General features: G+C 34.3%; 1 long non-coding RNA gene across 1 annotated transcript; it reads right to left on the bottom strand.

The window, feature by feature from the left end:
• Nucleotides 1-396: 396 nt before the first annotated feature.
• Nucleotides 397-12,632, bottom strand: LOC309668419. Its single transcript, XR_014268225.1, has 2 exons — nt 8,539-12,632; nt 397-8,229 (listed from the first exon to the last, which is right to left on the bottom strand). It is a non-coding gene; the product is annotated as an uncharacterized lncRNA (long non-coding RNA).
• Between the last annotated feature and the right edge of the window lie 8,341 nt (nt 12,633-20,973).

Below are 20,973 nucleotides of genomic sequence, written 5' to 3'. Positions count from 1 at the left end.
TATAATAAGGTTCTATTCTATAAATATTTTTTATCTGACACTAATAAAACAATTCAAATATTATTTTGCTTATCATTTCCTGGGTTAAGTTGTAACTTCATGTTACCTAAAAATGTGTGTGTGTGTGTGTGTGTGTGTGTGTGTGTGTGCGTGTTTTATCTCTATCTCTTGAAAACAGCATATTGTTGGATTTTGCTTTGTGATAATCTTTGTACTTTAATCAGAGAATGTAATCTGTTTACAGTTAATATGATTTCTCATATATTTTTGATAATTATCATCATGTATTGTGCTTTTTCTAAACTTTTTTTCTCTCCTTTTTGCCTTCCTTTTTGTTGATTAAACATTTTTTTTTTTTTTTTTATAATTAATATTTTTTTTAAATAAATTTATTTATTTATTTATTTTTGGCTGTGTTGGGTCTTCGTTTCTGTGCGAGGGCTTTCTCTAGTTGCGGCAAGCGGGGGCCACTCTTCATTGCGGTGCGCGGGCCTCTCACTATCGCGGCCTCTCTCGTTGCGGAGCACAGGCTCCAGACGCGCAGGCTCAGTAGTTGTGGCTCACGGGCTTAGTTGCTCCGCGGCATGTGGGACCTTCCCAGACCAGGGCTCGAACCCGTGTCCCCTGCATTGGCAGGCAGATTCTCAACCACTGCGCCACCAGGGAAGCCCTGATTAAACATTTTTAACATTCATTTTCTCTCTACCCACAATTTAGAACGTATTTACTCTATACCTGTTGGTTACCTGAGAAATTACAATGTGCCCTTTAGCAAAACATAATGTAATCAGTCACTTTGCCCTCTTGCTATACTAACGAAGAACCTCAAAAAATATACCCCCCTCCTTACACATAACTGTCATCATGTTTTTACTTTTTACTACATAATAAATTATTATTGTGATTTTTTGCAGTTAATATTCATTTAAATTTTCCCTCATGGTTGCTACACTTTTTGCTAGTAATTAAGTTAAAGCTCTTTCCATTACTCCATTCTCTTTAATTCTAGGATTAGATTTTACTTTCAGATTTAGAGGAAGAAAAGTTTGCTCAGTGAAATGTGTGTTCTTGCACACTCCCATCTATATCTGAGTTGTTACTGAATGGTGTTGACTGAATGTACAGTGTCCTAGCCACTGTGTAACACCATAGCAAAATTAGACAGAAGCTCTGCATGTGAGGAGTTAATTAATTAGTTCATGATTTGCAGGGTCATTTGTATTAATAATTTTGGCCTCCATTACATTATAGAATTTCAAAACTCACCAATGTCACTCAATGAAGACTAAAAAAACAATTTTAAAAATTGTTTAAAAAAATTGATGGTAAAAAGCGAATTTTTCAGGATATTTTGGAAGAAAATGATACTACATATGTAGCAATTAGAGGAAATATTACAGTGTCTCTGGACTCTGAAAATAAAAAGAAGAAAATAAGTGCAGACTGCATGGGTGCTGAGTCCCTTTCAAAAGCTAATCTGTTATGCTATTTCCACTCCTCTTTGCCTAACACTGTCTTAACGAAAATGATAATTGTAACTCATTATTACACTTGTAGAGCTCTTTCATAAACCTCATCTCACTCCAACCACAAAACAGTCTTTTGAGGAAGGCATCATAGCCCCATAATATAGAGGAGAAAACAGTGATTTTGAAACAAGTCTAGAACAAAAATGGTACTTGAACTCAGGTTTTCCGTCTCCTCCAAAAGTGCTTTTTCACTTGTTAAGCCACCTGGACACTGGGTTTTTAAGATATTCAGATAGGAAGAACATCCTGGATGTGATAGGACTTACTACTGTGAAGTTATCTAGAAGAATGTCAGGGGTTGAAAAAAAAAATCTCTTGCTCTATATAACTTATATATGCTTGGCCAAATACTGAGAGTTTTGAGATCCCAGTAGGGTATTTTGTGGAATTGAAAAGATATGTTTAAAACACCAAAAAGTACATAACTTCCATCTTTATAAAATGTAGACTGAATTCTTAGTAAACTGTAGGGAAAACATAAACTTCTTAGTAATTCTTAGCTATTGGGCTATCGTCAAATTGGTTAGATTTCTTGTTGCCTTAACTCAGAATTATACATACACAAATGAATGAATTATATGTAGAACTGTGTGTGTGTGTATGAGTTTAGTGTTAACACAGGTTGTTTTGTGCTGTTGTGTGTGGTGAATTTGTTTTTGAACAGTAGGATATCTTGCTGTTTAAAAAAGAGTTATCAGTGGACGCTTAAGATGCATTATTTCAACATTTTACTCCATAACATTTTGGGCAGTTAAACAAAGTTAACTGGAAAAAAAAAAAAAAAACACGAATTGTAAATCATAGCAATCCAAACATATTGCTTTAGATTTCTGTTAAATACCTTCACATATGCCATCTGAATCAGCTTTATCTATCTCCAACAAATATAAAAGATTAGTAGAACGGATTCATTAACCCCCTCTACTTTTGTTGAAGAGGATTTAAAACATAGAGAGTTAAGATACATTCTAAGGAAATTATCAAAAATATTAAAGGTGAAAATACGTGTGTTTGTATATCTCAATTTATGTAAAAAGGAAAAGATATCAGGTCAAATATATTAAAAGCAAAGTCACACGGAAACTGATGGCTTGTGACTGATAGTTTCAATGGAAAAGATTCATATAGTGTTCTAGACATTCGTTTAGAATGTAGGTTTGCTTTTATAACAAGTTTTGTGTTTTTTTGTAATCTAAGAAGATAAAGATTTTCAAGTTAGTGTTCAAAGGTGATTTGCAAATATTTTTCTTTTAATGGGCAAGTTGGGCATATAGTTATATCTGTTTTAACATCTCTCATAGTAAAATTTTTATAATTGTAACACACATGGAGCTTCACCCATCAATTTTTCAGATTAAGATTGGAAAATCTGAAGTGAATCTAACAGAAGTAAATATAATCTTTGACTCATCTCTTACTAGCTGTAAATTATCTTGGGCAATTTGCTTTACCCTGGAAAGTTAGTAAATAAGTGAAAAATACTGTATCGTTTGTTATATATTTATTAGACATGGTGCTGCATATTATATGCCCTTGTTTACCTACACACACACACAAAAACAATTGGGCTAGTTAAAATTATGAATGTCTTTTTTAATGACATCTTTATTGAGAAATAATTCATTTACCATGTAATTCATTTTGTAAAGTGTATAATTCAATGGTTTTCAGTATATTCATAGAGTTGTGCAAGCATCAACATAAGCAATTTAAGAACATTTTTATCATCTTTCCTCCCCCCCCAAACCCCATACCTTTTAGTGTTCATTCTTTTTTTTCTCTTTTACAACTCCACTCCCACCCTCCAGCCCTAGGCCACCACTAATCTACTCTGTCTCTATAGTTCAGCCTATTTTGAACATTTCACATAAATGGAATCATGCAATATGTGGTCTTTTATGACTGGCTTATTTCATTTGCACGTTTTCAAGGTTCATCCATGCTGTAGCATGTATCGGTACTTCACTTATTTTTATTGCTTAATAATATTCCATTGTATGGATATACCACACTTTATCTATCTATTCATCAGTTGATGGCAATATAGGTTGTTTCCACTTTTGGGTTGTAATAAATAATGCTTCTATGAACACCAGTCTACAAGTTTTTATATGGACATATGTCTCATTTCTCTTGGGTATATACCTAGGAGTAGAATTACTGAGTTGTACAATGACTCTCTGTTTAACCTTTTGAGGAACATCCACACTGTTTTCTAAAGTGGCTGCCTCATTTCACATTTCCACCAGCAGTATGTAAAAGCACCAATTTTTCCACATCCTCACCAAAACTTGCTATTATGTTTTTGATTAAAGTTGTCCTAATGGATATTAAGTGGTATCTCATTGCAAATTTTATTTGCATTTCTCTGATGACTAATGAAATCAAGCATATTTTCATGTGCTTATTGACCATTTGTACATCTTATTCTTATTTGGGGAACTGTCTACTCAAATTTTTTATTCATTATCAATGTCTTTTGAAGAGAAGAAAACAAGGATCAGAAACATTAAGTCACTTGCTCAAGTTCATACAGCTAATAAATCAAGTATATGTCCTTAGAGTCTATGTTCTTAAGGATTTAATACATTAATTCTATTAATCACCTCTAATTATTAATACAATTGAGCAGACGATATATCTATTTCTTGAAATGTTTCCTACACTTAAAAACCATTTCTTTGTGTTTAATGGCAGCAAATACAATAACATTTCTCAGTACAACAACAAAGTTTAGCAAATTTAGTTCTCCAAATAATAAGGTGAAAATTAATACAATGGTTTTTCAGATTTCCAATATCGTAAGAGAAGAATGGGAGGATGATCTGTTTGTACTAGTGAAAGGGGTAAAGTGCAAGTAAGTGTATGTAGTTAGAAAGACTTCATTTTTTTCCTCTTAAATTCACATTTCCTTAGCGAATGAGGATTTAAACAGAGAATAAGGCTTAGGTAAGCATGAACACTAAAAAGGGGAACGAGAAAATATTGCCTTTCCACTCGGAACTAACTTCTATTAAGATGTTTTCCAATCTTTGGGAATTTCAACATTCTGTAATCTTTCTGAAAATCAGCTTGTTGAATTGAAAGGTTTTAGGCATGAGAAAAAACGTCCTCCTAGCAAATGCTGTAACAGCCTGAGTCGGAGAGAAAGCAGGGTGCAAAGCAGTGTATGAAGGTGGTTAGATAACAGGGGCAGGTCCTGGAAGCTTTACTCAGGAAGGAAAGCGTGAGGCCTCTGTAACAAACAAGCATCGCCTATTCCAACGCTTGGTTGTTAACGTTCTGCCACAGAACACAGAGCATTGTGTTTCTCATTCCACCCACTGGCAGCAAATTTTGCTCTGTGTCATTTTGGATTATTATAAAAATGTGATCCTTCCCATGATAAATCTAAGCATGTCAATCATATTTTATTAAACTTAGCAGCAGCAATATCTTCTAGCATCCTATTAGTCCATCTCTATTTAGGATTATTATTTTTTTTAACCACAGGTTTTGAGTGATCAGAAAGCATTAGAGCTCTATATTTGTGTGACACTTCTGGAACCTCATATTTCCAAAATGTAGTAGGCTGTGTCATGTGAAGGAAAGTTAAATAGGGAATGAATTTATTCATGAGAGAAAAGAGGTTGGGGTAACTTGCATAGTTCATGCAATAGAGAGTCAAATAAAGATATAAAGGATGCAAATACATGGTAAAGTGCTTATTGATATTTTTGTGATCAGGTTACGAAGAATATTAGTTTCGCATTTCAGCATTAACGAGATTCACATGAATTATAGTAAACTCTTGAGTTCTTACCTCTTACCTTCCAGATTTTGTGTATAGCTTATGTACAATATTTTCTATTGCACACTAACTCCTCTTTCCTTAGCTTTGTTCAATTGTACCTAATTATACTAGTAATTCTTATTAAATAGTAATCCTAATAAATATTGCCCAATTACAATTTTCCATGCACTCTGCTAATCCCTATCAATGCACAGTGTTACTCAGCGTCAACAGTAGCTCAGCGATATACTTAATGTTGTTACCCATTTTATAAACAAGATAATACAAGGTTAGAGCATTTAGCAATTTACCCATGCTAGTAAACAAGACCATTACCAGATTAACTCTGTTCTAACCAGTTCCTAAGCATATCTTGGCCATGGATATAAAAAGACCTTTAGGAGTTTCCACTTCGCCATGGAAGGGATCTAATACTATTAGTACTGCTGATATCAAGAATCAGTGTATATTACATTCTATTTGTCTTCCTCTAACGGATGCACACTTAGAGTGGACCCGTTATGCAACTTTGTAGAATTAAGCACAGTAATGATGTTCATTAAATATTCACTGACAAAACAATTAAAAAGAAACAGTGATGAAGGACATGGGCAAACTCCTGCCAATTCTATCACAATCTGTCTCCTCCCTACCATAAAGCTCTTTCTTGTCCATCTAATTGGACTTCTGTATCTCATAAGATCTTGTTTTCCCTTTTTGTTCCCAGTTTTCCACTGGGACTTTTCTTCCATAAACCCTGGAAACTGGTGCAGAACACTGAAATTCTATGGAACACATTTTAGATCATGGACCATTCGTTGAGATCCTGATACAAAGAGAAATCACTTGGAATCACAAAGAGAGTCTTTCAAAGTTGTAGTATTACTGCTATTTTGAATCCTCTGCAGTCATTTCTTTCCTACCAGTTTGAAAACAGGACAGATTCACTTGCTTCACTTATATATATAGTTGTATTTCTGGCCACCATAAGTTGGTTGTTAATTCAATTTCCAGTTCAATTCCTTAGCTCTGACCTTATCAGCCTCATTTCTAGTAGCACATTTTCAAGTAAACTTAATCTCTATGCTGAAAATGAATTACTATAAATTGAAATAATCTGACTAAACATGATCAAGCTTTAGAAACAAAGTGAATTTTACACTTTATTTTCATTTTAAAACCCTTTAATTGAATTCAAAATGTTAAGCTCAAATACAGTAAATTTAATTTCAAAAATCCTTTAATAAATAAATATTACTAAATTGAAAAAAATCAACATAAGTTATTACTCAATTTGCTATTTTTGTCTCAATCTTTTAAGAAAATTTCAAAATCTAATTTTCAAGTAAGTTAGTTTATGGTTGTGTGTTTGTGTGTTTGTAGGAGATATTTGTGTTTGAAGAAAATTATTGCTGTGAATTAGTTGTGAAAACTTAAAGGCTACTACAACATTTTAGAAATATTTGACTGCCTATTATTTTATTCATTTATTTTTTTTAATTCTAATTTTTTATTTATTTATTTTTGACCTTAGACGTTTTCATTTTAATCAGCAGCATGTTTTTTTTTTTTTTTTTTTTAACACCTTTCCTGGAGTATAATTGCTTTACAATGGTGAGTTAGTTTCTGCTTTATAACAAAGTGAATCAGTTATACATATACATATGTTCCCATATCTCTTCCCTCTTGCATCTCCCTCCCTCCCACCCTCCCTATCCCACCCCTCTAGGTGGTCACAAAGCACCGAGCTGATCTCCCTGTGCTATGCGGTTGCTTCCCACTAGCTATCTATTTTATGTTTGGTAGTGTATATATGTCCATGCCACTCTCTCAGAAAACCATAATTCAAAAAGAGTCATGTACCAAAATGTTCACTGCAGCTCTATTTACAATAGCCAGGACATGGAAGCAACCTAAGTGTCCATCATCGGATGAATGGATAAAGAAGATGTGGCACATATATACAATGGACTATTACTCAGCCATAAAAAGAAACAAAATGGAGTTATTTGTAGTGAGGTGGATGGAGTTAGAGTCTGTCTAGAGTGAAGTAAGTCAGAAAGAGAAAAACAAATACAGTATGCTAACACATATATATGGAATCTAAGGGAAAAAAAAAAAAGGTCATGAAGAACCTAGTGGCAAGACAGGAATAAAGACACAGACCTACTAGAGAATGGACTTGAGCAGCATGGTTTTGAGGGGAGAGTCCTATCCGGCTTTCCGAGTCGGCGCAGCTTCTGGGCCCGCCCCTCCTCCACACCCCAGGCCGCAGGGCCAGGTGGGTGTTTCCATCTGTGCTGGGAAAGGACGGCCTCGCTGTGCCTCCCGGCACGACCAGAGCGAGGGCGCGGAGGCTGGAACACACTCTCCCGCTCAGGGAACAGCTTTCCAGGGGCCTTGGGGGAGACTGAGGCCTTTCCTACCGAGGGCCAGGCACGTCCCTGGTGGGCCCCGGCTCGTTCCTGGCAGGTTCACCCCAGCCCTACCAAGGGCACTGATTCCGCCGCGCCGGGGGAGGGAGCCGTCTCTGCACCTGGGGCCCACAGTCGGGCCTGCCTATTATTTTAAACTAGTGTTTTTGAGAAAATCTGCAACTCATTTTAGATAAAAGAACAGGACTTAAAGTGATTTAGATCTTTCTGTTATAATTTATTATTCACGTCAGAATTTACTGTTCAGGAGGTGACAATATGTTTTATTATATTAATCATTATAGGAACTAATTTAACAACCATGATATAGAAGCCAGTTAGAAAATTAATGATTGAAGTGTATGTAAAATATTTAGTGTCATTTCAGAGGTCCTATGCCTTTTACTGCTCAGCTCAGCTATTAAGGCACAGAAAACAGATGATAGAATGTACCCTCTTAATATTATATAAACTAGAATGTGGACTCCAGAAGATTGATTAAAGATTAATAAGCCTGGGCTTCCCTGGTGGCGCAGTGGTTGAGAATCTGCCTGCCAATGCAGGGGACACGGGTTCGAGCCCTGGTCTGGGAAGATCCCACATGCCGCGGAGCAGCTGGGCCCGTGAGCCACAACTACTGAGCCTGCGCGTCTGGAGCCTGTGCTCCGAAACAAGAGAGGCCGTGATAGTGAGAGGCCCGCGCACCGCGATGAAGAGTGGCCCCCACTTGCCGCAACTAGAGAAAGCCCTCGCACAGAAACGAAGACCCAACACAGCCATAAATAAATAAATTAATAAAAAAAAAAAAAAAAGATTAATAAGCCTTATGTTGCAGCATCAACATATAAATTCTACTGAGTATGCTATTATAATAATTGCTATTATTTCTAATTCACACAACTCTTATTTGTAAAAAAATATTTGAAATGGATTAATGTAAAATGGGAAAAATGCAATTTAAAAAAGATTTAAAATAAGAACCAAGTAATAAATGAACAGCATATGGGAGAAGAGAATGATTATATTCTGAAATTGGTGTAAAATAAATTGCTAGTGAGTATACAACATAGTTTGAACTTCCCAGTAACCATGTAAAAATATAAAATATTATTTAATGTTTATGGCTTCATTTCATATAGCATGTTAATTCATTGGGAGGGCACTGTATCATTGTTGGAGTTTGAGAAAATTTGTTCTATGGCCCATTGTTTAAATTGTTACTATTGCTGTGTAACAAATACCTCTAAACCCAGTGGCTTATTGTTTTAAACAATATGCATATATTTAGCTTCGTATCTAGGGGTTTCCTAGGGGTAGCTGATGCATGCTGGGCTCAGCTGGGCAGCTCTTTTGATCTTGGTTGGGTTTAGCTGGATAGCCTGGGGAATGTTCTCATGTGGTGACAGGTGCAGGAGATGCCTGCATGACTGTTCAAGAGCTTTAAAAAGCAAATTACATGGAAAAGCTCTTAGTTAAGGAATGGGAAGCCCCCTTACGTCACCCCTAAAGTGGGAGAACACTACAAAGTTACAGGGGGAAAGGTATGGATGTCTAATCCAGGAAGGATGTGAAGAACTGTAACGTAATCCTGTCCACCACAGTCATATCCAGTCACTCACTTCACAGATAATTACTGAACAACTAATATGTGGCAGGAACTATGTAAGTGCAGGGGATATAGCTGGAAATAAAATGCAAAAATCCCTGGACTCTCAGAGCTAATATTTTAGGAGGAGGCAGAAAAAAAAATATATATATATATACATATATATATACAAAATACATAATGCTCTTATTAGATCATGACAAATTCTGTAGCAAACAATATAAAGCAGAGAAAGGGAGTGGGGAATTTGGGGGGACATTATTTTAAATAGGATGGTAAGAGAAAGACACAGTGAAGAGGGGACATTTAACTAAAAACCTAAAGGAGGTAAGGGCACTATCTATACAGATAAATTAGAATTTCAGTTAATATTCTAAATCAAGAAAGCAGCAAATGCAAAGACCCCAAAACAAAACCAGTCAAGTTATTCAAAAAGAGGAGTGACTAGAAGATGAGATTAGGGTGAATGGGGAAAAAAAAACATGTGTACACTTTATAAACCAATGTAAGGACTTTGACTTTTATTCTGAGTGAGAACAAAGGAAATCAAAGATTTTGTGGCATAATCAGATGTAAGTTTTAACAGGCTCATTCTGCCTGTTTCATTAAGAATAAAGCGTAGACAGGCAGAGGAAGAAGTAGAGAGGTTATTGCAATAATTTATATGAGGTAGGAAGGTGGCTTGGAGGCTTGGACCAGGGCTATAGTGGTGATGGTGGTGAGAGATTGCCCAAATCTGGATTTATTTTAAGGGAAAATTGACAGGGGTGGTTGACAGATTGGATGAAGGATGGAGGGGGGAGGAAGATCTGCCTTCAAAATTTTTGATCTGAGCAACTACCATGTAGAAGTGACCATTACCAGAGTTGGAAAACTGTAGAAATAGTTAGGTTTTTGGTCATAACCAGGAGCTTGGTTGTGGATGTTTATTAAAGTGGAGATATCAAGTGGACAGCTAAACTTAATGTGGAGAACTGCAGGTCATGGTTGTCAAAAACAATTTTACCACTGTACTCTATTCATCCATTAAATTTAAATAAACAAATGTATATTATTCACCCACTATTTTTAAGACTCTGATAGGTTCAGAGTGCCTATAATCTCTAGCATACTTCCTTACAGTTCTTAGACATCTTGTAAGGTACTAATAACTCTGTTTAAGCCTCAACAAAATGGCTTGGGGTTAAGGAAAGATTTCTGTTAAAACATTGGGAATGGAGGTTAAGTGAGATAAAGCTACAGAAGCCAAATAAGAGCAGCCGAGAAAAGATAATGATGGGCTGATGAAAAACTAACTTACTGAGCATAGAGATGACCAAGGCTCACCCCAACTCAAATGATTCCAGGCATATGTTTGAAGAGTCTACAGCCCTAAGTGGTCTGAAAATAGTCAAACTTGAGTCTAGAGTTTGCATACAACAGGATCTAAGTGGGGCAGGACTGGGGGGTATGCAAATCTGACAACAAGGACAGGCAAGGCACAGCAGGAACAGGGACTGATTTGGCATATAGGATTCCAGAAGGCACCATTAGAGTCACTTGAGAGACATCTTAAAATCAGCCTCAAGAAAACTACTCCATTCTACTATCTTAGTTAAAGTTCAGTCTCTGAAACACTAGGGATTTCCCTCTGATCGGCCTTTCTCTAATTCCAGAGTGTTATGATCTTTCACTTCTATTTAAAAGGCTATAATGCTTTTTTGCTCCCATTTTAACACACAAGTCAGGGAAACAGGGGCCATTAACTTGATGTGTGTTTTACAGATAAATAAGGATTCTGAACTAACTTGTAGACAGGGATATTTGGTCAGGCCTGGGGAATTAATTGAACTTGGTATTCATTTACAAGTTGTTTTGTTTACGTTCTTATATCATTAGCAAACTTATTAAAAAGGAGATACAAATAAACTTTGTGCCAATTACATAAGAAAATAATGTGGATTTTATTAATCCAGGAACTCAAGCAATCAGTGAAGGCAAGGGTACTCTGGTCTCAGTCCCCTCATTATTCTTCACGCTAATTAATTGCAAATACTAATGGATTGCTTAGGAATGGGATGCTTTACTCCTTTAGACACATATAAAAGCCCTTAAAGTGGCAATGCTTGTGTCTTTGAAAAAAATACTTGTTTTTACTGAATGAAGTGTTTGTTTTAAAGGAGAAAATTCCATTCTCAGCTATAATAGTGGTTCTTTATTAATTCTTGCTAGATTAATACATTTAACACATGAATGAATGACACTTTCAGGTTTCAAACCTAATAACAATATCAACCGGATAAGGAGCTAAAAAGAATACAATAGATTATACATAGGCTCAAGCTCCATTTATTAAACTTATGACCTATGTAGTAATAAGTAGGATATTTAACTTCTCTAAGCCTCAGTTTCCTCCCTGTAAAATGGGTTAGTAACATTATCATTGATGATAAAAAATTATGGAAATGGGAGAATGCAATAATGTATATAAAATTCCTGGTACATATTTGATCCTGAATAAATGTTACCTTTTTTCTCTTCTTTCTGTCACTTTCTCTCCAGAGTTTAGGATATAACCCTCCAAGTCATAGCTGGTAGTAGATTCTCTCTAGATATTATGTCTTTAAAATAATAACATTGTTCCAAGCAGGTCCCAGCCAATCTGTATATGTTAAAAAAAAAAAAAAAACCTTAAAATGAGCTCACTTTTACTGGGGTGGAAGAGACATGACCAACCTGCTTGTTCTTGCTTTGGAGGCAATATTTCACCAGCCTTACATAATGAGAAGGGTTGATGATACTTTTTAAAAATCCTTCAGCCTAACTTATAAAAGATTGGAATAAATTACCTCCAAAAAGTTTGGTGGAACTTATTGTAAAATTATCTGTGTGGTATTTAGCTATACAAATTCTCTATTCTTGTGTCTTTTTGATATTTTAATTTTATCAGTAATTTTAATTTTGTTTTGAAAATATTAACATGTTTGTTTCTAATATTATGTAATTTTTAAACTTTTTATGTTTGGATAATGTCCTTTATCAAGTTCTGTTTTCTTTTGCATTTTTTCTTATTAATCTTACTAGATTAATCTGTAACTTGTCTTTATTATTAATCATTCCAAAAAACCAGATTTTTTAAAAACTTATCTTTGTCTCTATTTTTTGCTTTCAGTTTTTGCATATTTTTTAACTTTTGATTTGCTCTATTGCTCTTAACCTCTTTTGAAAAATATTTTTATTGTATAATTTAAAAAACAGATAAGCAAGTGTATAGCCTGATTAATTACTACAAGTTGAATTCCTTTGTAATAAGCACCCAGGTCAATAACTAGAGCTTCACCAGCCCACTTCAGAAGTGTTTCAGCGTACCCTCTTCCAAACACAGGTTCCAACCTCCCTCCAAAATTACTCACTATCCTGACTTTTATAGTTACCATGATGTGATCTCTTTGTATTTCTTGACTCAAGTGAAGATATAGATTAGCCTTGATCATTAAAAATAATTATAAGATTAAGTCTCTTTCAATCTACAGTTTCCATTTTCATCACTTTGTTTTTCTTACTATTTATAATGGGAAAAACCTGGAGTGTTTGTCATCTCTAAAGTGTGATTTGGCCAAAGTATACACCCAACAGAATATTTACCTCACCCCAAAAATATTCCTCTTCTGTACTACTTCTCAGGTCAATGCCCACCCCATTTCTTTAGCCCTAGGCAGCTACTGATTTGCTCATAAAAGTATTGGGTTGGCCAAAAAGTGCCTTTGATTTTTAAGTAAAAATAAAAGACACATTTTTCATTTTCACCAAGAACGTTATTGAACAACGTATTCACCATTTTGTTCCACTACCTTCTGTCATTTTTCAGGCAACTTCATAATTCCATCTTCCCAAAACTTTTTATCTTTTTGAGCAAGGAATGGTTCCAGGTGCCTTTAACAGTCTCCCAGGGAATTGAAATTTTTTCCATTAAGAGAATTTTGCAAAAACCGAAATAAGTAGAAATCAGAAGGTGCAATGTCTGGTGAATATGGCAGAGGAAGCAGAACTTCCCAGCCAAGCTGTAACAGTTTTTGCCTGGTCATCAAAGAAACATGCAGTCTTGTGTTATCTTGATGGAAGATTATACATTTTCTGTTGACTAATTCTGGACCCTTTTCGTTGAGTGCTGCTTTCAGTTGGTCTAACTGGGAGCACTACTTGTTGGAATGAATCGTTTGGTTTTCTGGAAGGAGCTCATAATACAGAACTCCCTTCCGATCCCACCATATGCACAACATCACCTTCTTTGGATGAAGGCCAGACTTTGGTGTGGTTAGTGGTGGTTCATTTCACTCACCCCACGATCTCTTCCATTGCACATTATTGTACAGTATCCACTTTTCATTGCCCATCACAATTTGTTTTAAAAACGGAACGTTTTCATTACGTTTAAGTAGAGAAATGCATGCAAAATAAAGTCAAGGTTTTCTTCTCTGAACTTATGTGGAACCCAAACAACAAAGCCATTCACATAACCAAACCGGTGCAAATGATTTTCAGTGCTTGATTTGGATATTTTGAGTATGTCGGCTATCTCCCATGGGGTATAATGTTTGATTGTTCTCAATTAATGTCTCAATTTGATCGCTATCAACTTAAACTGGTCTACCTGACTGTGGAGCATCTTCCAGCAAGAAATCTCCAGCACGAAACTTTGCAAACCACTTTTGACACATTCAATCAGTCACAGCACCTTCTCCATACACTGCACAATGCGTTTTGGTTGCAGTTTTACCTTTCTTAAAATAATAAAGCATAATATGCTGAAAATGTTGCTTTTTTCTTCCATCTTCAATATTAAAATGGCTACACAGAAATTTACCAATTTTGATGTCTTTTTTTAAATGCACGCTGATATGACAGCCATTACATACAATCTAACAAAATTGTTTCGAATGAAGTTAAAGACAGCTAAGAAGTTAAGACAACCATCTTACGGAAAAAAACGAATGAACCTTTTGGCCAGCCCAATACCACTAGTTATTTATGTGGCACCCTTTAAAGACCATATATATTGCACACTATTTTAAAATATATCCTGAATATTAATGAAAATATGACTGTATATTACATTCTATGTTTAATGTTTAATTTTTAAGTTTATTTTAACTTCATATTGTATCTGTTATTTCGGTCAAGACATCTGAGGTCAATTTGATTGCCATATATTTTTAGAGTGCTGTTCTCTCTGGAAGTTCTAGCATTTTTTCCTTTGTTAATTTAAATGTCACCATATCATGTCTTTGTATGGACATCTCTTCAGTTCTGCTGTTTGATTCTCAATGAATAATTGCAATATGAGGTTTTTGCCATTTTCAAATTCTGGTCTATTTATCTGCATTTTGTTTTTTCCACTGTTTTCATTCATTCTTGGCATTTTTTTCAGTCCTGAAATTGACGTAATTATATTTAGCTCTTATATCTTTTAATATTTCTTTTATATGTTTTATTCCTTATTTTTTTTCTTAAAAAATTCTCCAATCTCTTTTCCAACTTGTCAATTTATTCTTTAGTTTTATGCATCTTACTATTTATTCTGTTTAAAGTATTATTTCAGTACACAAACATGGCCATTCAGATCTTTTTAAGATTTAATATATGATGTCATAATTCAATATAATATGTGGTTTCATAATTATATATATATATTCATTTATATATGTTTTTAACATACTTTAATTACTAATTCTTACCTTTTAATACTTTTACTTCAAAGGTAAAGATTGTACAGATGACAAGGTTTATATTTCTATCTACTATAATTTTCTTTTTGCTAAAAAGAAAAAAAGTAGCCCTCCATTCATGTTTCTTATAATGTATAGGTGAAAACAATGAATTCTCACAGCTTTTGTTGGTTTGAAAAAAAATCTTTATTTTTTCCTTAATGTTTGAAGGACATTTCTACTAGGTATAAATTTTTAAATTTACTTTTTTTCAGCACTTTAAAAATGTTATTTTGTTGATCGCTTTGTCTTGTCAACAAATCCACTGTTATTATATTTGTTCTTCTGTATGTAATGTGTCTTTTATATCTGAAAGCTTTTAAAAGTTTTTCTTATTACTGATTTTCAACAATTTGATAATAATGTGTCTTGTAGTAGTGTTCTTTATGTTTCTCATGTGTGGGGTTTGGTAAACTTGTATCTAAGTGTTTGTAATTTAAAGAAATTTGGAAAAATTTCAGTCATTATTTTCTCATATATTCTTCACCTTTTGCACTTCTGGAAGAAAAAGTACTCGTATGTTAGAGTAAACAATACTGTTATACAGATCACTATTCTGTTAATAATCTTTTTGATATTTTCTCTGTGATTTAGTTTTCATAAGTTTTATTCCTTTTTCAATTTTATTGATTTTTTCTATAGCTTTCAATTTTCTGCTAATTCTCTTCAGCATATTTCTCATTTAAGAGATGGAATTCTTGTATCACTATATTTTTCAGTTTTATATCTCCAACTTTTCACCTGATGAAGTTCATATTTTCCTTTACATCCTTGAGTATATTCTAAGATTTATAATAACCATTTTGAAGTCATAGTCTTCTAGTTCCATCATGTCTGTCATTCCTGGATATATTTTGATTGATAGATATTCCTCTTGATTATGGGTCACATTTCCCTGTCTCTTTGCTTGAAATTTCTGACTGGATAATGACCTTTGAAAATTTAATTTGTTAAGTGTTGTACATCATAATATTTCCTTAGAGAGTGATGATCTTTTTTCTGACTCACAGTTAAGTTACTTGAAGATCTGTTTGCTTACCCTAAGATTTGTATTTAAGCTTTGTTATGGTGAGTGCAGAGTAGCCTTTATTCTATTCCTAATATTGGCCCACTGGTAAGGTGAAACTCTTCTAAAGATTATATTCAATGATCAATATATTGTGAAATCTATCCACTCTGACTGGTAGAAACATGAACTATTTCTGCTCTGTGTGACCCGTGGGAATTTTCCAGGCTATTGCTTTCTAATGATTCTTTATCTTACTTTGAGTATATTCCTTTCTTGTATGTGCTGTTCAGTACTCAGTCAAAAACTTAAGTGGGTTCAGTGAAGATCTGTGGGTCTCTCTCTGTTTCTCTCTCGCTCTCTCACCTCCCATCTCTCTTTATTCAGCATCATGATTTCTAGCCCCCTCTCCCTCCTCAACCTCAAATACCAACTCTGCTTAAGTCAGTAAGACCACTGGAATCTTTTTGGAATCTCAGTCCCTGGTCTGGCCAGGGACTCATTCTATTCAGTAAGCTAGAAAAGGTACAGGGCTTACTTTAAATATTTCCCTTATTCCAAGCATCAGAGAAATTCAGTGCCTATCATCTAATGTCTGTTCCATGTATTTTATTCTGTTTTCTACAAGATTACAGTAAGAGGGAAATACCTGTGGAAGTCAATGCTTCACAGTTGAAAGTAAAAGTAATTTATTTAGTATTAAATTAGACAGTATTAGAAAATATTATACACACCTGTTTTTACACTACTCACATTTTTTGTTACTTTTTAAATAGCTTTACTGAGACATAATTCACATACTATACCATTTACCAATTTAAACTATAGAATTCAATGGTTTTTAGTATATTCACAGAGTAATGCATCCATCACCACCATCAATTTTAGAACATTTCCATCACCCCAAAAGAAACCTCATAACCAATTAGCAGTCATTCCCAATTTCTATACAAACCCCCCAAACTTAGGCAACCACTAATTTACTTTCTGTCTCTATGGGTTTACCTATTATTTTAGGTACTTCATATAAATGGAATCATATGTAGTCTTTCATGACTGGCTTCTTTCACTTGGCATAATGTTTTCAAGGTTCACCCATGTTGCAGCATGTTTCATTTCTTCAGTTCTTTTTACTGCTGAATAATATTACATTGTATGGATATACCACATTTTATTTACCCATTTCATCTGTTGATGGACATCTGGGTTGTCTCCACATTTTGGCTATTATGAACAATGCTGCTATGAACACTTGTGAACAAATTTTTGTGTGGACATACATTTCAGATCTCTTGGGTATATACTTGGGAGTGGAATTGCTGGGTTATATGGTAACTCTATGTTTAACCTTTTGAGTAACTGACAAACTCTTTTCCAAAGTGAATACATGTCATTATAATTTTATCGAAACCCATAGAAAGTACAACACAAAAAGCGAAACCTAACGTAAACTATGGACTTCAGTTAATAATAAGTATCAACATTGGCTCACCAACTATAACAAATGTACCACACTAATGCAAGATGTTGTTAATAACTGTGAGGGTGGGGAGGGTGGGGAGGACACAGCTGAGGGAGTATATGGGAACTCTGTACTTTCTGATCATCTTTTTTAAAAACCTAAATAAACTGCTCTAAAAGTTTATAACTTTAAAGAAATTGGGCAAAGTTTCTGAATGGACAGTTCTACAGTGAAGATATACAAATGGCTAATAAGCTCATGAAAGGTGTTCCATATCATTAACCATCAGGGAAATGCAAATTAAAACCTCTTTGAGATACCACTTCACACCAACTAGGATGACTGTAATCAAAAAGACAGACAATAACAAGTATTGGCAAGGATATGGAGAAACTGGTATCTTCATATACTGCTGGTGGGAATGTAAAATGGTGCAGTGCATTACTCACATTTAACATTTACTAATTTGCATATTTTCCTCTGATCAATTTAGTAAAGGTATATTTCATATTGAAGTATAACCTGCATACAGCATAAAATATGAAACATAAGTACAGCTTGATGAATTTTGACAAAATATATATATTTGTTTGTAATCAGAACCTAGATCAAGCAATACAACATTACCAGCATCCTAGAAATCCCCTTCTGTCCCCTTCTGTCCAGGTAATTCCTGCAAAGGTTAACAACTGACTGCTAACACCATAGATGATTTTTGCCTGTTTTGAACTTTATATAAATGGATTCATACATTTCATATTATTTTATATTGGACTATTTTTATCAAAAATATGTTTCTGGAATTTGTCTATGTTATATATAACGATACATGTATTCATTTAATGATATATTTAATTTTGTAAATTATTCCATTTTAAATAAAATAAAAAGTTTACCTCACTTATATGTAGAATCTAAAATACAGCACAAATGAACCTATCTATGAAACAGGAACAGATTTCTAGACATAGAGAACAGACTTGTGGTTGCCAACAAGGAGGGGTGGACTAGGAGTCAGGGGTTAGTAGATGCAAATTATTACATATAGAATGGATAAACAACAAGGTCTTACTGTATAGAACAGGGAACTATATTCAATATCCTGGGATAAACCTTAATGGAAAAAAATATAAAAAAGAATGTGTATATGTATATAACTGAGTCACTTTGCTGTACAGCAGAAATTAACACAACACTGTAAATCAACTATATTTCAATAAAAAATGAATTAAAAAAAGTTTATCATTCTCCTTTGGTAGACATATAGGTTGTTTTGACTTTGCTTTACTGAGGTATCATTGTTTTATAACATTATATAAGTTTCATGTGTACAGTATTGTGTTTCTCCTTCTGTATACCCTACCATGTGCTCACTGCCAAAAATTTATTTTCCATCCATCACAACACGGTTGATCCTCTATACCCATTTTGCCCCTCCCACCTTCCCCTTTGGTAACCAATTCTCTGTTCTCTGTATCTACATGTTTGGTTTGGTTTGTTCATATATTTCATTTTTATTTGTTTATTAGCTTTTTATTTTCCACATATTAGTAAAATCATATGGTATTTGTCTTTCATCGTCTAACTTATTTCACTTAGCATAATATCCTCGAGGTCTGTCCATGTTGTCCCAAATGGGAAGACAACATCTTCTTCATGTCCATTGTATATATGTACCACATCTTCTTTATCCCTTCATCTGTCAATGGACAATTAGGTTGTCTCCATATCTTGGCTATTGTGAATAATGCTGTGATGAACGTGTAGGTGTAGGTGTCTTTTTGGATTAGTATTTCTATATTTTTGGATAAACACCCAGAAGTGGGATAGCTGGATCATATGGTAGTGCTATTCTTAATTTTTGAGGAATCTCCATACTGTCTTCCAATAGTGGTTGCACCATTTCACATTCCGACCAACAGTGTCTGAGGGTTCCCTTTTGTCCATATCCTTGCCAACACTTGTTATTTCTTGCCTTTTTGATGATAGCCATTCTGACAGGTGTGAGGTGATATCTCAGTGTGGTTTTGATTTGCATATGCCTAATAATTAGTGATGGTAAACATCGTTTAATTTGCTTGTTGGCCATCTGTACATCTTCCTTGGAAAAATGTCTGTTCAGTCCCCCTGCCCCCTTTTTAACAGGGTTGTTTTTTTGTTGTTGAGTTGTATGAGTTCTTTATGTATTTCTTTCTGCTCTGACTTTTATCATTTCCTTCCTTCTACTACCCCTGGGCTTCATTTGTTCTTTTTTGCCTAGTTTTTTTAGGTGTAAGGTTAGATTGTATATTTGAGATTTTTCTGTTTCTGGAGGTAGGCCTGTATTACTATAAACTTCTCTCTTAGAACCACTTTTGCTGTATCCCATAGATTTTGGTATGTCATATTTTCATTTTCATTTGTCTTCAGGTAAATTCTGATTTCTCCTTTGACTTCTTTGTTGGCCCAACATGTTCAGTAGCATGTTGTTCAGTCACAACATATTTGTGATTTTTCCAGCCTTCTTCTTGTAGTTGATTTCTAGTTTCATTCCATTGTGATTGGAAAAGATGCTTGATATGATTTCACTCTTCTTGAATTTAACACAACACTGTAATGTAATGTGAGACATTTCATATCCTAGCTTATAGTCTACTTTCAAGAAAGTTCCATGTGTACTTGAGAAGAATGTGTATTCTGTTGCTTTTGGAACGAATGTTCATTACAAATCTATCAAGTCTATCTGGTCTAATGTTTCATTTAAGGTCACTGTTTTCCTTGTTTATTTTCTGTCTGATCTATACATTGATATAAGTGGGGTGTTAAAGTCCCCTACTATTATGATGTGTCTCTTGGAAACAGCATATTGTTGGGTTTTGTTTTTTTCATCTATCTAGCCATTCTGAGTCTTTTGATTGGTGAATTTAATCCACTTACATTTAAGGTGACTATTGATAGATGAGGACTTTGTACTGCCATTTTATCTTTCGCTTTCTTGTTGCTCTGTATCTCCATTGTTTCTTTTTCCTTGTGTTTCTGTCTGTCATTTTGGTTTGGTGGTTTTCTATGACCTTTTTCTCAGTTTCCTCTTTTTTATATTTTGTGCTTCTGCTCTATGTTTATATTTTGTTGTTATTCTGAGGTTTGTATAAAGCAACTCAGAGATAAAAGTTTTTTTTTTTTCTGCTAATAGCATCTTATCTTCATTTACCTATACAAGTTCCATCCTTTTCCTCTTCCCCTTCTAAGTTTTTGTTGTCTTAAATTATCCCTTTTTATGTTACGAGTTTATTACCAAACTGATACAGCTATAGTTACTTTTCTGCTTTCTATTTTTCTCTCTTTAACCTTTATACTATAATAATGTGTTTAAAAACCTATTCTGAAGAGTTGCAATTTTATGGTTCTGTTTATTGATTGTCTTGCTCAAAGTTTTGTGTATTTTTGCCATTTTCCTTCTG

This window comes from Balaenoptera physalus, assembly GCF_965194825.1.
Source record: "Balaenoptera physalus genome assembly, chromosome: 10".
Classification (NCBI taxonomy): domain Eukaryota; kingdom Metazoa; phylum Chordata; class Mammalia; order Artiodactyla; family Balaenopteridae; genus Balaenoptera; species Balaenoptera physalus.
The sequence above is the reverse complement of the archived record's forward strand: the minus strand, read 5'-3'. Positions and strand labels throughout refer to the sequence as shown.